Raw genomic sequence first — 16,089 nt, forward strand, 5'->3', positions numbered from 1 at the left:
TGCATTGTAAATTTTGGTCAATGACATGAGACAAAGTATATGTGAACTGCTGTATGAAAAGTGAATTTATTCTTCACCCAAATCAAAATAAAATTTAAAAAAAATATATTATTTATAGCATCTACTCTCAAAACTGAATTTCCCAAGGCTGATTCACCTTCACTGAATAGTTTGAGAAATATAGAGTTCTTTTGCTTCTTTTCCCTGACACTCCACTGTTGGACACATCCTTGCCTGTAATCCCCAACAAAGTCTTCATTGATCTTAGAAAGAGAGCCAAAGTATGTAAAAAATGATGGGAAGATAGGGATCTCTGGCCAACCTTTCATTTTAGAGACATGGGCACTAAAGTGTACACGGGAGATGTTATCTGCCCAATGTCATACAGCTGGTTAATGGCTGAACCAGAAAGCACAGTGCCTGACACACAGTATATGGTAGTCTTTATTATTATTCTAAATGTACCATGTTTTATAAAGCAATCTTTGGTAGTGAAGTTGTTTGTCAACTTGACTGGGCCTGGCTTTGAGTGGGTGGGCAGCAGGATATAATCACTCCCCATGATGAAACTGGTAATCAACTCCATGGTGGTATCTACTGGAGCAGCTGAATTGCTGCCTTAGGGATGTGGTCTGCTTCCAGTATTTAAGAAGACAGCTTTGAGAAAGGTCTCTGCAGCTTTTTAGCATGCTTGTTCCCTGAAAGTAGCCAAGTCTTTATTCAGCAGCCTGCCATGTTTCCTGCCAATCTTGGGACTGTCTCTGGACTTGAACTAGTAGCCTGCCATGTTGTTTGGTAATCTTGGGACCATGCAAATTTTATTTGTCAACCTTGGGTTTATCAGCCTCAGCAGTCAGCAGCTGCCTGAGTGAAGATACACCTCTAGATCCAGTGGACCAGAAGCAAGAGGCAGAGCTGAAGCCCAAGTTTGAGGGGCTTTCACCCAACCCCTAGAGCTCGCACTTTGAAATTCGACTTCTAGCCTCCTAAACTGCAAGAGAATAAACTCCTGTTTGTTAAAGCCATCCCATTTGTGGTATGTCTGCTAGAGCTGCACTAGAGGTAACCAAAACACAATCCATTGTACCACTTGTCAATAACTTCAATAAAAGTCTTAGACTAACAAATTTGGATTTGTGGGGGTTGAAGAAGAGGAGAATAATAACAACTAATGCCACATTTTGAGATCATCTACATTTAGTTTAAATGCCTCTACTTCCAGGAAATGAAAGCTGATCAGAAGTCCTTCTCATGTTCTCAATGTATCTCCTTGTATCTTGTTCTTAACCCATCATGCTGAACTGAAAATTGCGTCTTTACTTGTTTCTCTCCCTTTCTAGAGTAAAGGTTCCTTGGAAGTAGTTACTGTGGTTTCCCAAAGTTGAGTCCACAAAGTTTAATGTTGAAGATATGAAGCTGTACATTTGGCTCCAGTTCAGGAATATGTCTGATGTTTGCTAGGCACTTCTAATTTCTTTAATCCCCCATGTCCATAATGCCATGCAACACAACACACTGCTATTGAGTCACATCAAACTCATAGCAACCCCTCCTTGGGCTTCCGAGGCAATATCACTATGGAAGTATGTTGCCCAATCTTCCTTCTGAGGAGTGATTGGTGGGTTTGAGCTGCCAGGCTGCTGGTTAGCAGTTAAATGCCTTAGGCACTATGCCCAAGAGCTCCCATGTCCATAGGGCCAGATAATCTTGGGCCAAGAATTAGAAAGCCTTGGTTCTCATCCCAGTTCCTTTATATACATGTATATATATGTATTACCTTAGTCAAGTCACTTACCCTGTTTAAGCTTCAGTTTTGTCATCTCTAAAAAACAAATTATCTATGGAGGGCAATTTGGCAATAACTGTCACGTTTACATATGAATAAGCCTTTAACCAAACAATTCCTCTCCTAGAAATTTATTTTTAGATACACTTACATCTATCCTACAGATATACTTTCCCATAGGTTGTTCATTACAGCTTTATTAGTAAAAGCTCAAGATTAGAACCAACTTAAATGTGCTTATTAAATAAACTATTTTATATAATAGAATATCACCATGTAGCCAACAAAGAGAATGAGGTAAGTCTATATATACTCATACTGATACAGAATAATCTCCAATATGTATACTGTTAAGTGAAAATACTGCAAGATGCATCACCATGTTTAAAGTAAGTTTTCCATTTGTGTAAAAGAAACAGAGAATATATGATGCATTTTTCATATATGCATAAAATATTGCTGGAAGGTTACTCAGGGAAGTGGTAGCATTTGGTTGCACCAAGGGAAGACTTGATGATAGTGGTAGAAAGGGGAGAGTAGCTTTTCACTGTATAAAACTTAGAACTTTTTGAATGTGAACCATATGAAAGTATATAATATATTTTAAAAGAATGCCAGAAAGAAAGAAAAGGGAATAACAGTCCCAACCTACTCACTCATCTGTTGTTAGAAGTATATGTGTCAATGGCTATAAAGGTGCACTCTCAGCTGCAGGGTATGATAGCAGTGGGGGGTTATAGCTGCTCCAAAACTTTGGTTCACCCATTGCCTCTGAATTTGATTGATTATTTTTCTTCTAATTGAGATCCTGTCCTGATGACCTATTGTAGATTCACAGCACTCTGGTGGCTTAGTGCCTAAGGCATTTGTCTGCTAACCAGAAGGCTGGCAATTTAAACCCACCAGCCACTTCTCGGAAGGAAGATTGGGCAATCTACTTCTGTAGTGATACTGCCTCAGAAACCCAAGGACGGGTCACTATGAGTTGGATCTGACTCAATGGCAGTGAGTCCAGTAACACTGAGATCAAATATTTCCACTGTCCCCAACAAGAATTCCCTGGTAAGATGTAGAAGGGAGAAGAAGCTTTGTATACTACGGTTTGAAGGAGCTCTGGTAGCATAGTACCTAAGGCACTTGACTGCTAACCAGAAGGCTGGCAGTTCAAACCCACCAGCCCCTCCTTGGAAGGAAGGTTGGGCAATCTATTTCCGTAGTAATACTGCCTTGGAAACCCAAGGAGGGGTTGCTATGAGTCAGGTATGACTTGACGGCACATAACAACAGCAACAACAACATACCAGGGTTTGAATCAGCTGCCCAATGGCTCTATTCTTTCCTATCTTGTAGTGAATAAGATGACATGAGCATTATAACTTTAATGTATATATAGATTGTTACAACTTGAACCCTAGGAATATCCCAGGAAATATTGTCCCTCTAGCCTAGGAAGGAAGATGAGGCAATCTACTTCTGTAGTGATACTGCTTCAGAAACCCAAGGAGGGATTGCTATGAGTCGGGTCCAGCTCGACAACAGTTAGGAAGTCTTCCTTTATCTCCTTTATCCCTTTGCTGGTTCTCTTCCTAAGGTTTTAGTACTTTGAGAGTTAAGAGGGTGAGTCAACTTTGGGAAAGTAACTGAGCTACTGGCCATCAAGATTAGCTATGTTACTAGTAACTGACTACCTGACTTCATGTGAAGGATAGAAAAAGAACAATTGACTCCAAATCCCTTCCCCATGTTTTTGTTGTGAGTTGCCATTGAGTTGATTATAACTCATGGTGACCCCACCTATGCAGAGTGGAACTTCTCCATAGGGTTTCAAGGCTGTAATATTTCAAATCAGATATCCAGGCCTGTCATCCAAAACACCACAGAGAAGATTCAAACCACCAATATTTCAGTTAGTACTCAAGTGCTTAATTGTTTGTGCCACCCAGGGATTCCCCCATCCCTATGTTGTTATTGTTGTTATGTACCGTCAAGTTGGACCCAACTCATAGCAACCCCTCCTTGGGTTTCTGAGGTGGTATCACTATGGAAGTAGATTGCTCAACCTTCCTTCTGAGGAGTGGCTGGTGGGTTTGAACCGCTAGCCTTCTGGTTAGCAATCAAGTGCCTTAGGCACTACGCTTAAATTGCTCTATCATTTGTTTATGTGCTAAGTATTGCCTTTAACATGTAGATCCTCTCCTTAAATTTAAATTTTCATGGAAAAGGTAATATAATTGGGAGAATTAGCTTAAAAGGACATTCATTCATTCAATGATCATTGAGTGTTTATTCAAGCCACTTACTCACTCTACCAAGTACTTGGACATATAGACAAATAAGACAGTCATTAACTTTAACAATAATCATAATAATTTTGATGGTGATGATGATAGCTAAGACTTTCTGAGTGCTTGTTATGTGCCAGGCACTCTTCTAAGCTCTTTGCATACATTTGCATTAAATTTTCATAACAAATTTGAGGTAGATAATGCAGTTATTTCCATTTTTTTGAATGAAGAAACTGAGGCACAAAGAGATTAAATAATTTGCCCACAGCAGATAAATAGCTCAGCTGGGATGTGAACTTTTTACCTAACAGGTATTTTTCTAGGAAGAGACAGTAGCCGGGAATCAAGGGTGTAGGTGCTATCTCTTTCTGGTGTTGAGAGAGGAGATGATCCGGAATGAGATATCAGATACTTCTTAGGCTAGTTCTTGCACAGGTGATGCTGCAGAAGAGCTCATGGCTGCACAAGAACTTGAGGAGACAAGAGAGAGACTAATCAAACAAGTAGGAGAATTCAGGAAAACCAGCCAAGGCGTCTGATGGGCTCCGTAAACAGAAAAGGCCAAGTTAAGGAATGGGTCTGAGCTGAGTCAGAATCTTGGGTCAGGGAGGACAGCATGCTTTACCTGAAACCAAGATGAGGGCTGAAGCTCAGGAGTCCCAGAGACCAAAGGAAACAAGAGAAATTAAATTGTCTTTGGTAGGAGTGTGAAAGTTGAGCAAGCTAGCAAGGGAGCACAGAGTGACCCAAAGGATCTGGCTACATGAGGAGTTAGCCAAATTGAGAGTGAGACAGAAAGAGCCTGCAAAATCCTGAGTCACACTTCAAAGTAGAGCCCAGTCCAATTGGATGGAACTGAGAACATGAGGCTTTGTGTCTAGCTTTGAGCATCCCCCAGCTCTTCCTAAGTGGCTCAGAGTTGGACTGACGGGCAGGCCAGAGACACAAGATGGCACAATGACTTCAAACTGGACAAGGGACACTTCTCCCTCCCTCCCTGTACAAATTCTGGATGTGCTTCTGAAAGGGGAGATTGTTCCTTCCTAAAGGGCTCCCTGGGACATGGAATTGAGCCCTGAATAATAACTTCATTTGCTTTCTAAGTTCCCTGCCAGTTCTCCCTGGCTCAAGTGGAAGCTGTGTGCTTGCAAAGAAAGCCAGCCTCCCACTGACTGGATCTTCTAGGAACTAGGGGGCTGGAGCAATGAAAACAGGAAGATGCTGGAGAGTGGGGCTAAAATGGACTCCCCTGTCACCAAGTCACACTCAAAGCTAGGCCTGTGACACTCATTCTGGGGCTAGTGATGAAGAAAGGAAGAGATGAGCTTTAGTTGGTTCTAGAAGAAAATGAAGCTTGGTGTTTTCCCTCCCTGATGAGCACTTTTATTGCGTCCCTCCTATTTGCTCTAGCTGCTCATAATTAAATACTGCCCATGGTGTCTCGTCTATCTTGGTAATGTTCACTTGGACACCGATGAATTGGATTTTCTTTATGGACTCACTCCAGTGATAGAAAATAAGGCTCACATTTTTAGCCTCCCCTGGCAGGGTGGGTCAGTCTCAGAGGGTATATAGCACTGAGGTCAGGAGCTTCCTCACAGTAGTCTCAGGGTCTCTGATCTGGGATCTTGAAAAGAAAATGAAAAAAGCACCAAGTCTTTTTGTTCTCAGAGCAGCCCCAGTGAGAATTGACCCAGGATAGAAGGCAGCTGTATCTGTTCTACTTGGGGAGCCCTGAGGCCCAGAGTCTGGCAATGACCCTAGAAGATTGGAAGAGAGGGAAGGGGAAGAGAGAAGAGGCTTTAGAAAGGAGACTCTAGACTGTAGGCCAGGACTCCATACAGAACCATGATTGGTTCTAATCTGCATACTTCTCTCTGCCACCCAACTCACCACAGCCCCCTCATATGACTCATAATCACAGCCACAGCTGTGCCCCTCAAGTCATCCCTCATGACTTGTGTAATCACGTTCCCAGGCTTCCTTGGCCTGATCTTGCCTTGCCGCGCTCTGGCTTCCCTCCTCGTCCTCCTGTTTCCTGCCCTCAGTTGCATCCATTCTATTTGGAAGGAGCTGCCTTATATCCTCCACCTTTTCTTTCATCTCTGCTCTTTAACCAGAGCCTGGCTTTCTCCTCTCATCATGTTTGACTCACAGTGACCCCCACTGGGTTTCTGAGGTGGTAAATTTTCATGGAAATAGATTGCCCTGTCTTCCTCCCGCAGAGTGGCTGCTGGGTTTGAATCACCAACCTTCTGGTTAGGAGTCAAATGTCTTAGGCACTGTGCCACCAGAGTTCCTTGAAGCCACAATAAGGAGTGGATAAATCTGAATTTCAGCCATCTCAAGTATAGGCATATCCATCTAGACTAGTGGTTCTCAAGACCACTCTCCCCAGACCAACAGCATCAAATACTTGGGAACTGGTTGGAAATGCAAATTCCCAAGCTCTATCCCCCAAAAAACTAAGTTAAGCAGATTCTGACTCATAGTAACCCTATAGGATAGAGTAGAAATGCCCTATAAAATTTTCAAGGCTGTAATCTTTATGGAAGCAGTCTTTCTCTCAAGAAGTGACTGGTGGTTTCAAACCAATGAATTTTTAGTTAGCAACCAAATGCTTAATCACTGTACCACCAGGGCTTCTTCAGGGCCTACACCAGACCTACTGAATTAAGTGGAGCTGAGCAATCTGTGTTTTGACAAGATCTGCAGGCAATGCTGACGTTCACTTAAAGTTGAGAGCCACTGCTTTAGACTAGTTTCTCCACAACTTTCCCTCAGCAGTGCCTTCTTCTACCAACCATGGACTCCAGGTCACCTCCCTCTTTGCCACAACTTTCTGGAAAGATACTGGCTGCCCTACCTCTGACCACTCTCCCAGAAGTTGTGTTTACCCTCTTCTCATCACCCCTACTTTGTGCCTCCTCCCTGGGCAATCTGTCCTTTCTAATGACTACAGCTGTCACCTCTATTTCAATGATACCCATATCCATATTCCTTAATCAGTTCTCTCCCAAGATCTAGAAATATACTTCCTTCTACCTAGCAGGCATTTGACTTTGACTATACCAGGTACCTTAAGGATTTCTGGGGGTGTACTGCCTAAGGCATTTGACTGCTAGCCAGAAGGTTGGCAGTTCAAATCCACCAGCCACTCCTTGGAAAGAAGACTGGGCGAGCTACTTCTGTAAAGATTGATTGCCTCAGAAACCCAAAGGGGATCATTATGAATCGACTCAATGGCAGTGAGTTTGGTTTGGTTTGATATACCAGGCACCCTACTCACCCATCCCAAACAAGCTGCAAAGAGACTTCTCTGACTCTTCCATTTCCTTGGACACTTGCCCCCCTTCCACACACACACTCCCACAACCAACTAGTCACCAGATCCCATAGATATTGCCTCTCCCTCATTTTTTGGCTGGGTCTCCTCTTGTCTCTTAATTCATTAGCCTTTGTTCAAGGCCTCTTTATCTCCCATTTCTACCCACCCTTCTCACTGCTGCCAGAGTTGTTTTGCTAAAACACAGTTCTTACCATGATGGCCCCTCATTGCCTAGAGGGTAAAACTCAAACTAGGCTTGTCATTATCTGGCCTTTCCTTCCACTCCCTTCACTCATCCTGCACTCCCACCACTAGACATGCTGCTCACTTTCACGCATCTGTGCATTTGGTCATGCTCTTGTCTTTGCAAAGAATGACTTTCTGTCTAAAGAACACCTTCTTATCCTTAAAGATGCAACCTAATATGTCCTGCCTTGTGTGAAGTCTTTCCAGACATCCCCTCCCTCTTCTCCCAGCTCTGGGCTCCCAGAGTACCTACATTGTTCTTGTCCTTTTTATAGGGCATGTCCCTTTGTATGCTCTTCTGTCCTTCCCAGATTGTGAGCTCCTTGAAAAACTCTGCTATGCCTCAGTCATCATTGCATCCCTAGCCCATAACACAATTAATTAAATCCTATAGTTCAAAACAGTTATCATTGAGTTGACTCTGAACCATGGTGTCCCTATATGTGTCAGATTAGATCTGTGCTCCTAGGGTGTTCAGTGGTTGATTTGGGGAGAGTAGACTGCCAGGCCTTTCTTTCAACTCACCTCTGGTTGGGCTGAAACATCCAACATTTCAGTTAGCAGCTGAGTTAAGCATATTAACCATTTGCACAACTCAGGGACTCCAAAGCCCATATTTAAAGTTGTATAAAGATATTTTTTGTTTACTTTATCCAGGGACCTTTACTCCTCACTTATTGTCTATCTCATTATGCAATATTTTGCATTTACAACAATAGTAAAATATCTACTATCTGATTATTTTGTGCATTGATGACGCACAGCTGGAAGTAATGAATGCTAAGCTGTGAGATGAGAGTAACGCTGGCTGTGATTTGGCTAGGCCATGATCCTCAGTGGTTTGGCAGTTATATAATTACATAATTTGTCAGTCATGTAATAATATATTCATCCTCCATTTTGTGATCTGATGTAATCATTCTCCATTTTCCTATAACACCAATTTTCATGTAATGACTTGGTCTTTGGAACCTAACCATGTCAGTAAGTGATGAGGGGGTGTATTACTAAAAGACTGAGACTTTTGATTACCTATAATCTACCGTAATATATTTTGTTCCCCTCCCAAAAATAGTGGTGTGGGTATTGGTGGTGTTGGTGTTGTTGGCAGAGGTGGTGATAGTGGTGGTGGAGGTGGTGGTAGAGAGGGTCATTCCCAAGCACCCCTGAGGGAGCTCTTTGGCATTGGCCTCCACCTTTCACAGTTCACCCTCCTTGCATTAGAATGGTGAAGAGAATGAGTATGATTTGCCTTTTGATTCTCATCTCTATGACAAGAGATGAGGGATGGTCCCACCCTGATTCAGCTCACTCTTAAGAACCTAAGATCCCTCTCCAAGCCCCCAGCAGCCCTGGGATGTTTATGAACTTCCCTGCAGCAGAGAGGAAGAGAGAAAGAGAGGAAGTTCCCATGATCCTTGACCTCCCTGTCATGTTCTGATCCTGACTGGTCGTTATGAAATCTCAATGTGTTGGCCACATAAAAATATGCTTTCAGGGAGCATTTCCTGTGGCCCTGGACCTTGAGTTGCCCCAGAGTTATCCTTATGTCCAGAAGGAAGCAGTGCCTAGAATACAGTTAAGTTTTCAGTAAGTATTTATTGGATGATTAACAAAATCCTGAAGGACAGAAAGTGCTCTCAGAGGGCCCCCTCCACTGGTACCAGTCCTTGCCTTTCTAGCCTGTCTACTTCCAGAGTCTCCATGCAGAAAGAAGTGAGGCAGAAAAGAGGAGGACAGAGAGAGACTTGGAAGGAATATTTTTTCATGGTTCTCTCCTCTGTTGGCTTCTGAGGAAGATCTCTGGGTCAGGAAAAACACACAGGTTTCCCAAACCACCCAGCCCTCCTCTTTCTTGCCCTCAGCTCTGGGCTCCTGCCCTTTCAGGCTGCAGGCAGAGCAAGGTAGACAGACCAGCTTGGAGACAACTTTAAGTGAATTCAATTACCATAGCAACCAAAACCACCAGAATGGAGTTAGGTTCCAGACAGCAGTTATCCAGGCATCCGAGAAAGACAGCAATCAGAAACCCTGAGCCATCTTGGTGAAACCAAGGGAGGGGAGGAGGCAGCCTATCTCATCTACCCAGCACCCCCTGACTCATCTGTACTTTCTGGGACTCATCAGAGCTCTAACCTGCCACGGTGCAGACACCATCTTGGCTGGGAGCTGGAGAGAACTGGAAGGGGTGTGGGAGTGAGAGCAATAAGCAGATGCTGGTGTTTTACTGGCCTCTTGTTTTCCAGTATGTCCCTCCATGGATGGTCAGGGAACTGGCCATTTTCTGCATCTCTTTGCAGCACAGCCTTTAAAAGCAGAGGCTCTGGAGTCAAACTGTTTGGTTTCAAATCCTGGCTCTGCTCTATGATCTTGGACAAGTTGCTGAACTATTTTGTGCCTCAGTTTTGTAATCTGAAAAATGAGAATGCTAGTACCTACCTCATAGGCACGTTGTAAGGACTAACAAATGATAACACATACAAGAATCTTAGCCCATAGTGTAGAACATAGCAAGTGCCTGACAAGAGTTTGTTGTTACTGTTGTCATCTCTACTGTTACTAATTTGATTGTGAAAATGGTGATGATGATAATGATGATGATGATGATGACCATCCCAGACCTCACTCAGCTCCTTCTGACCTTTGGCTATTTCCCAGCCTATAAGTACCACCATTGTCAGAACAAGGCACCCAGCCTGAGGCAGGCAGAGAAGATTCCCAGGAGACTAACAGGCAGGTTCATGGGTTCATAGGGCAAACTCCAGAAGTCAGCAAGAAACCCAGGGGACCCCACAGGCAACCTGGCAAGTGGACTTCATCCAGGGCCACCAGCTGTGGTAAGCCTTGGGAATCTCTGTAAGATGGTCTCATTTATCTTCCCCACAGGTGTTAAACAAGTCCATGATCATTTCAGCCCAAAGGAGCGTTGCCTCCCCTAAAGGTGAAACTTTCCCCTATAAAATGAGGTGGGGGAGGGGGCTGTAAAAATAAAGACCTCTTTCTGAGAAATAATAGGCCTGTTCAGGTAGAACTTAGGGGGAATCTAGATACCACTTGTGTGGCCCTTGCCCCGTTTGTGTGAGTTTTACCTCCCATGTGGCTGCGCACGCTTCCTGAGGGCAGACATGACCTTCTTCAATACTATGAATGACTTGAGGCCATGGCTACCCAAAAATCAGTTGCTGAAGTAGATCCTGACTCACAGCAAGCCTATGTCTTTCAGAGTAGAAATGTGTTCCTTTCTTCTGAGGCACCTCTGGATGGGCTCTAAAGGCCAACCTTTCAGTTAGTAGTCAAGTGTTTAACAGTTTGTTAGGATTTATTTTTGTCCACATAGAGAGCATGTGCTCCTTCATCCCACAAACATATTTTGAGCACTGCAGATGAACCAGACCCTGTGCCACTCCTGAGAATGCCAAGACAAATAAGACTTTAGGAGTTCAGCTCTGCATGGAAGAAAAACCTCAGAGTCAGACAATACATCAGAGGAGGTATTTGAGAGGGGCAGTGTGTGGTGAGAACAGTTGGGCCAGAACAACTCACCCATGGGAGCAATGGGGTTGGGCATCAGAGAGGACTAGCATCTGAATTGGGCTTGAAGGAGGAACAAAACCTTGCCCGATGGAGAAGGGGGAAGGACTCTGCAGGCAGAGAGAACAGCAGGCGCAAAGAGGGAGTGTGAAAGGGCCTGGTGTGTTTGGGGGAAGGTGAGAAGTTTAGGGAGGAAAAGGCGCACGCACACATGCATGAGTATGTGTGTGTGCATGCAAGTGCGTGTTGGGGGATGATAAGGGGTGGAAAGGAAAGAAGAATGGCAGGGGATGAGACCTAAGAGTTAATCTCTCCTCTTATCCCTCAAGAAATCAGCAGTTCTTTAAGCCTCTAGATACTGTGGCTTGCTATGCTGGGATTTGTTTAGCTTTATTTGGAAAATTCATCCCCCTATAACCAAAGGAGTTGTTAATATTGTTTTAGGGAAACCTCAGCCTATTTCCTAAGGTCTGTATTGCTCCCAGGTCTTGAATACCCCCATTAGCTTCCTTATAAACAGCTCTGGCAGGAAAGGACCCTAAACAAGAACTATGACCACCATCCCTTCAGGAAGGGCTATGCCCACATCTCCAGTCAGTTCTGTTTTCATTTCAGTGCCTGGGAATGGTACCATCATCAACCAGGAAACACAGCCTGACTGGGGAGTCCTCTGGTGCTATCCCACATCCAGCCAGAGTCCTGATAATTTTCACCTCTGAACATTTCTCTTATACTCCCTCTTCTCCACCCCCAGTACCACTGCCCTATTTGAGCCCTCATCATCTCTTTCTTGGAATATTGCAATAGCCTGCTAATTGGTCCCCCTGCTTCCCATCTGGTCCTCTTCAAACCCTGCCTCCACACTACTGGGCCAGAGTGGTTGTTTTCAGACATAGATCTGGCTGCAACATATATCTGCCTGAAGCCCTTCAGTGGCTCCCCATGGCCTCCAGGATGGAGTCCAGCTCCTTAGTTTGGCGTATAAGACCTTCATGAACTGTACCTCCATGAGCTGTCCCTCTAGCCCTGGCCCCTGCCACACATAATCTCTGGCTGCCCACTCCAGCCACAGGGAAGGATCTGATACACACCAAGCTGTCTGATGTTCCTAGTATTCATTTCACCCTTTCAGTCATCTAGTTCCTTCTTTGCCCTCCTTCAAGACTCAACTCAGATGTCATCTCCTCCAGGACATCCTCCCTGACCCCTCGGCCAGACCAAGTGCCTCTTCATTGTGTGTCCATAGCTGTCTGTATACACCTCTATCACACACACTAGCTCTGTTACCACCAGTTCCTGTGTGATCTTTGCCTCTAATTCTTCATCTGAAAAATGGGAATAAAAATAGATGTACCAGTGCTGAGTGAAAGAAGCCCTTTTGAAAACGCTCCACGTTGTATGATTCTACTTATACAACACTCTGGAAAAGGCAAAACTACAGAGACAGTGAAAAGATCAGGGTTGCCAAGGGACCAGGGGGGAGAAGGGACAGATGAATCAGTGGAGCACAAGGCTATTTTAGGGCAGTGAGACTATTTTGTATGAAACTGTGAAGGTGGACACAATAACATTACACATTTCTCAAAACCCACTGGACTGTAGAACTCTTAAGAGTGAACCCTAAGGTGAACAATGAACTTTAGTTCATAATAATGTATTAATATTGGTTCATCAATTATGACAAATGTACCACAGGAATGTTAAGATGTTAATATTAGGAGAAACAGTGTGCAAGAGCAAAGTTTATATGGGAACTCTGTACTTTGTGCACAGTTTTCTGTAAACCAAAAACTGCTCTAAAATAAATTAATAAACAATGAAAAAAAATAGACGTCTCTTTTGAGATTGTCTGGAGAATTAATCCAGGTTATTTGTAAAGCTAGCTTTTATTCACACCTCAAGTCTTTCCTGACCCCCAGGTGAGGTTAAGTCAGCACTTGGATTTATCAGGGCACTTGAAATTGCTCTCTCAATGTCTGGCTTTCTCTTTAAACCTTGAGCTCCAAGAAGGCAGGGCCTGTGTCTATCTTGCTCACAGCAGTAATTAGTGAGCATTCAATAAGTATATGTTAAATGAATGGATGAATATTTGTTGAGCTGACATTTGCAGATGAAATTTATCAATTAAATGAAAATGTTTACTGAATGCCAAGCTCTGGGATAGAGGCCCTTGTTAATACTTAGATGAGGTGGGGTATGCAGATAAGATACTGTCAAAACGACAACCTTAATTGGGCTTCAAAAACACCAGTCAAACCAGTTGCCTTCAAGAAAACTGACTCATGGTTACTCCACATGTATCAGAGTACAATTGTGCTCCATGGGGTTTTCAATGGCTGATTTTTCAGAAGTAGGTTGCCAGCCCTTTTTCCAAGGAGGCTTTGGGTAGACTCCAACATCCAACCTCCAACCTTTTGGGATAGCAGCTGAGCAAATTACCTTTTTGCCCTATCCAGGGTTGGGACTTCAATGAGGGATAGCATTTGATAGGGTGAAATGGGAATGGGAACTTCAGAAAGGAGCTCTGGGTAGTGTAGTGACTAAGGCACTTGACTGCTAACCGGAAGGCTAGCTGTTCAAACCCACCAGTCACTCCTCGGAAGGATGGTTGGGCAATCTACTTCCATAGTGATACTGCCTCAGAAACCTGACTCGACGGCAGTGAGTTAGGGATCAATAGTCCATAGCCTGCTCCCCCTCACATCCCTCTTCACCATCCTATCACTGAAAGCATCACCATTATTTATGAAGAGGCTGTTTTGTGTCTTTTTTGTTGTCCACTTCAGGAACCTATAGAGAAGAGGGAGCCTGCTAACATTGAACCTGTATTTGCAAAATTGACTCAGGCATTAGTTAAGATGTCATGAGCGTGCCACTTTGGGGATTCCAGTCTGTCTGGGTGGGAAGAGTGCCCCACAAAGCCATCAGAAAAGAGATTTACTCTTTTATCAGCAAAGACCAAGGAATTTTCTAACATCTTTAAGGATATAGTTGTGTTTTTGTTGTGGTGGTAGTTGTTTTTTCACGCCGAGCCTGGCTGTCTCCATTCTTTACGACTCTGGGCATGATTTAACACATACACTTAAAAAATGAAAGAACAACTTCTTAAATTTGCAGTAAATGTATTGTTCAATAGATTTGATTTACTAGTTATGAGCCACAGAAGAGCGGCCATGGCGATTTATCGAGATGTTGTCTCAGGCACTGGAGTCCACTGCCTCTATCTACTCTGATCCTCATAAAAATAATCCAATGAAGGGAAGACCACAGTACATCTTGGGGCCAGTTTGGACTGTAATCGCTACACCCTATTCTGTCTATCAGACCTCCCTTCCAGATGGTAATATGATGGTTGCGGGAAGGGGCAGAGCATGTCTCATGGATTTAGTGGCATTTGTTTTGGTCATTGGTTGGGGTGAAGGAGCAGAGGTTTCTCGGCATCAAAGCTTGTGACAGTTTTACAGGGCCCCACTGGCCTCCCTAGTGACTGCAGGGAAATTAAGTGGATGGAAAACCTATGTGTTGCAGGAGATAGCAGGGGGAAGGAAGAAAAAAAGGGTCTAAGACTCATAATTTAGAAGGATTCAGAAAGGTCAGTCTCTTGAGAAAAAATCTCCACAACACAGTCTCCACTTTTGATTCTTGAAGCAACTGGGAACTTCTGCTCCATAGGGATGGCTCTGAGACGGGGTACATTCTATAGCAGGGTAAGGACAGATGCTAAGGGAGAGAGACAGAGGAGGGAGGGAAGACTGTCCTAGGTTGAGGGGCAGGTAAGGCCTGCAAGTGTTTCTAAACTGAACCCTACATGTAGACGTTAGCCAGAGGTGAGGAAGAAGAAAAAAACAAAGCCAAATCCCAAAGCCAAACCTGTTGCTGTGGAATCAGTTCTGACTCATGGAAACCCCCAGTGTTACAGTAGAACTGCTGTAATCTTAATGGAAGCAGATTGACAGGCCTTTCTTCCACAGTACCACTGGGTGGGTTTGAACCATCAACCTTTAGGTTAGCACTGTTGTTGTTAGGTGCTGTTGAGTTGATTCCAACTCATAGTGACCCATGTGACAGAGTAGAGCTACCACATAGGGTTTTCTAGGCTGTGGTCTTTCTGAGAGCAGATTGCCAGGTATTTCTTCCTTGGAGCCATTGAGGAGGTTTGAAATGCCAACCATTTGGTTAGCAGCTGAGCATTTAACTGTTGCTCTACCAAGGTTCCTTGTGTTTTCCTCTGGGTCCTTGAAATTCTTTCTATTCAGCCACTGGATGAGGAAACAAAGAGAGAGTGCAGGATTGCCCTGAATGCATTTTATGGGAAATGTCAGTGGCACAAATCACTTTTTGCCTATGTTACCTTGGTCAGAAGTTAGTTACATGGCCAATGCTAACTACAAAGGAGCCTAGGAAATGTAATCTAGGTGTGTCCAGAGAAAAGAGGAAATGGGTTTGGTTAGCATCTAATCAGTCTCTGCTACAGTCATTTACTAGTTGTGTGACCATAGGTCTTCATTTTTTCATGTGTAAAATGGAAATTAAATAAGAATTAGTAAAGACCAAATAAAACAATTCATGTGAAAAGTGCTGAGTCCAATGGGGATTGATGACTACCATTCTTGCTTCTCAGCCTGGGACCCATCACAGTTATTGGTCAACAGTCATGGCAGACACAAAAAAATCTCACACAGGTTACATATGGAGGCACCCCTGATAGGCATTTGATGCATACCCTTTTCTCCCCAAGGAAGAGGACAGACTTTGGATAGAATTCAGTGAGCCCTTGAGCTCACTGAATACCAGGGACCACACTTGGTATACAGATGCAAGTACTGTTAAACATTCTTAGCATCACAGGGATGATAGAGAAAGATCTTCTCCCCTGTTGAGGTGTAGTAAATTGCTTAGTGTGGCTTTTCTAC

The sequence above is a fragment of the Orycteropus afer genome, unplaced genomic scaffold, assembly GCF_000298275.1.
Source record: "Orycteropus afer afer isolate SDZICR_OR568_19922 unplaced genomic scaffold, OryAfe1.0 scaffold00010, whole genome shotgun sequence".
NCBI lineage: Eukaryota > Metazoa > Chordata > Mammalia > Tubulidentata > Orycteropodidae > Orycteropus > Orycteropus afer.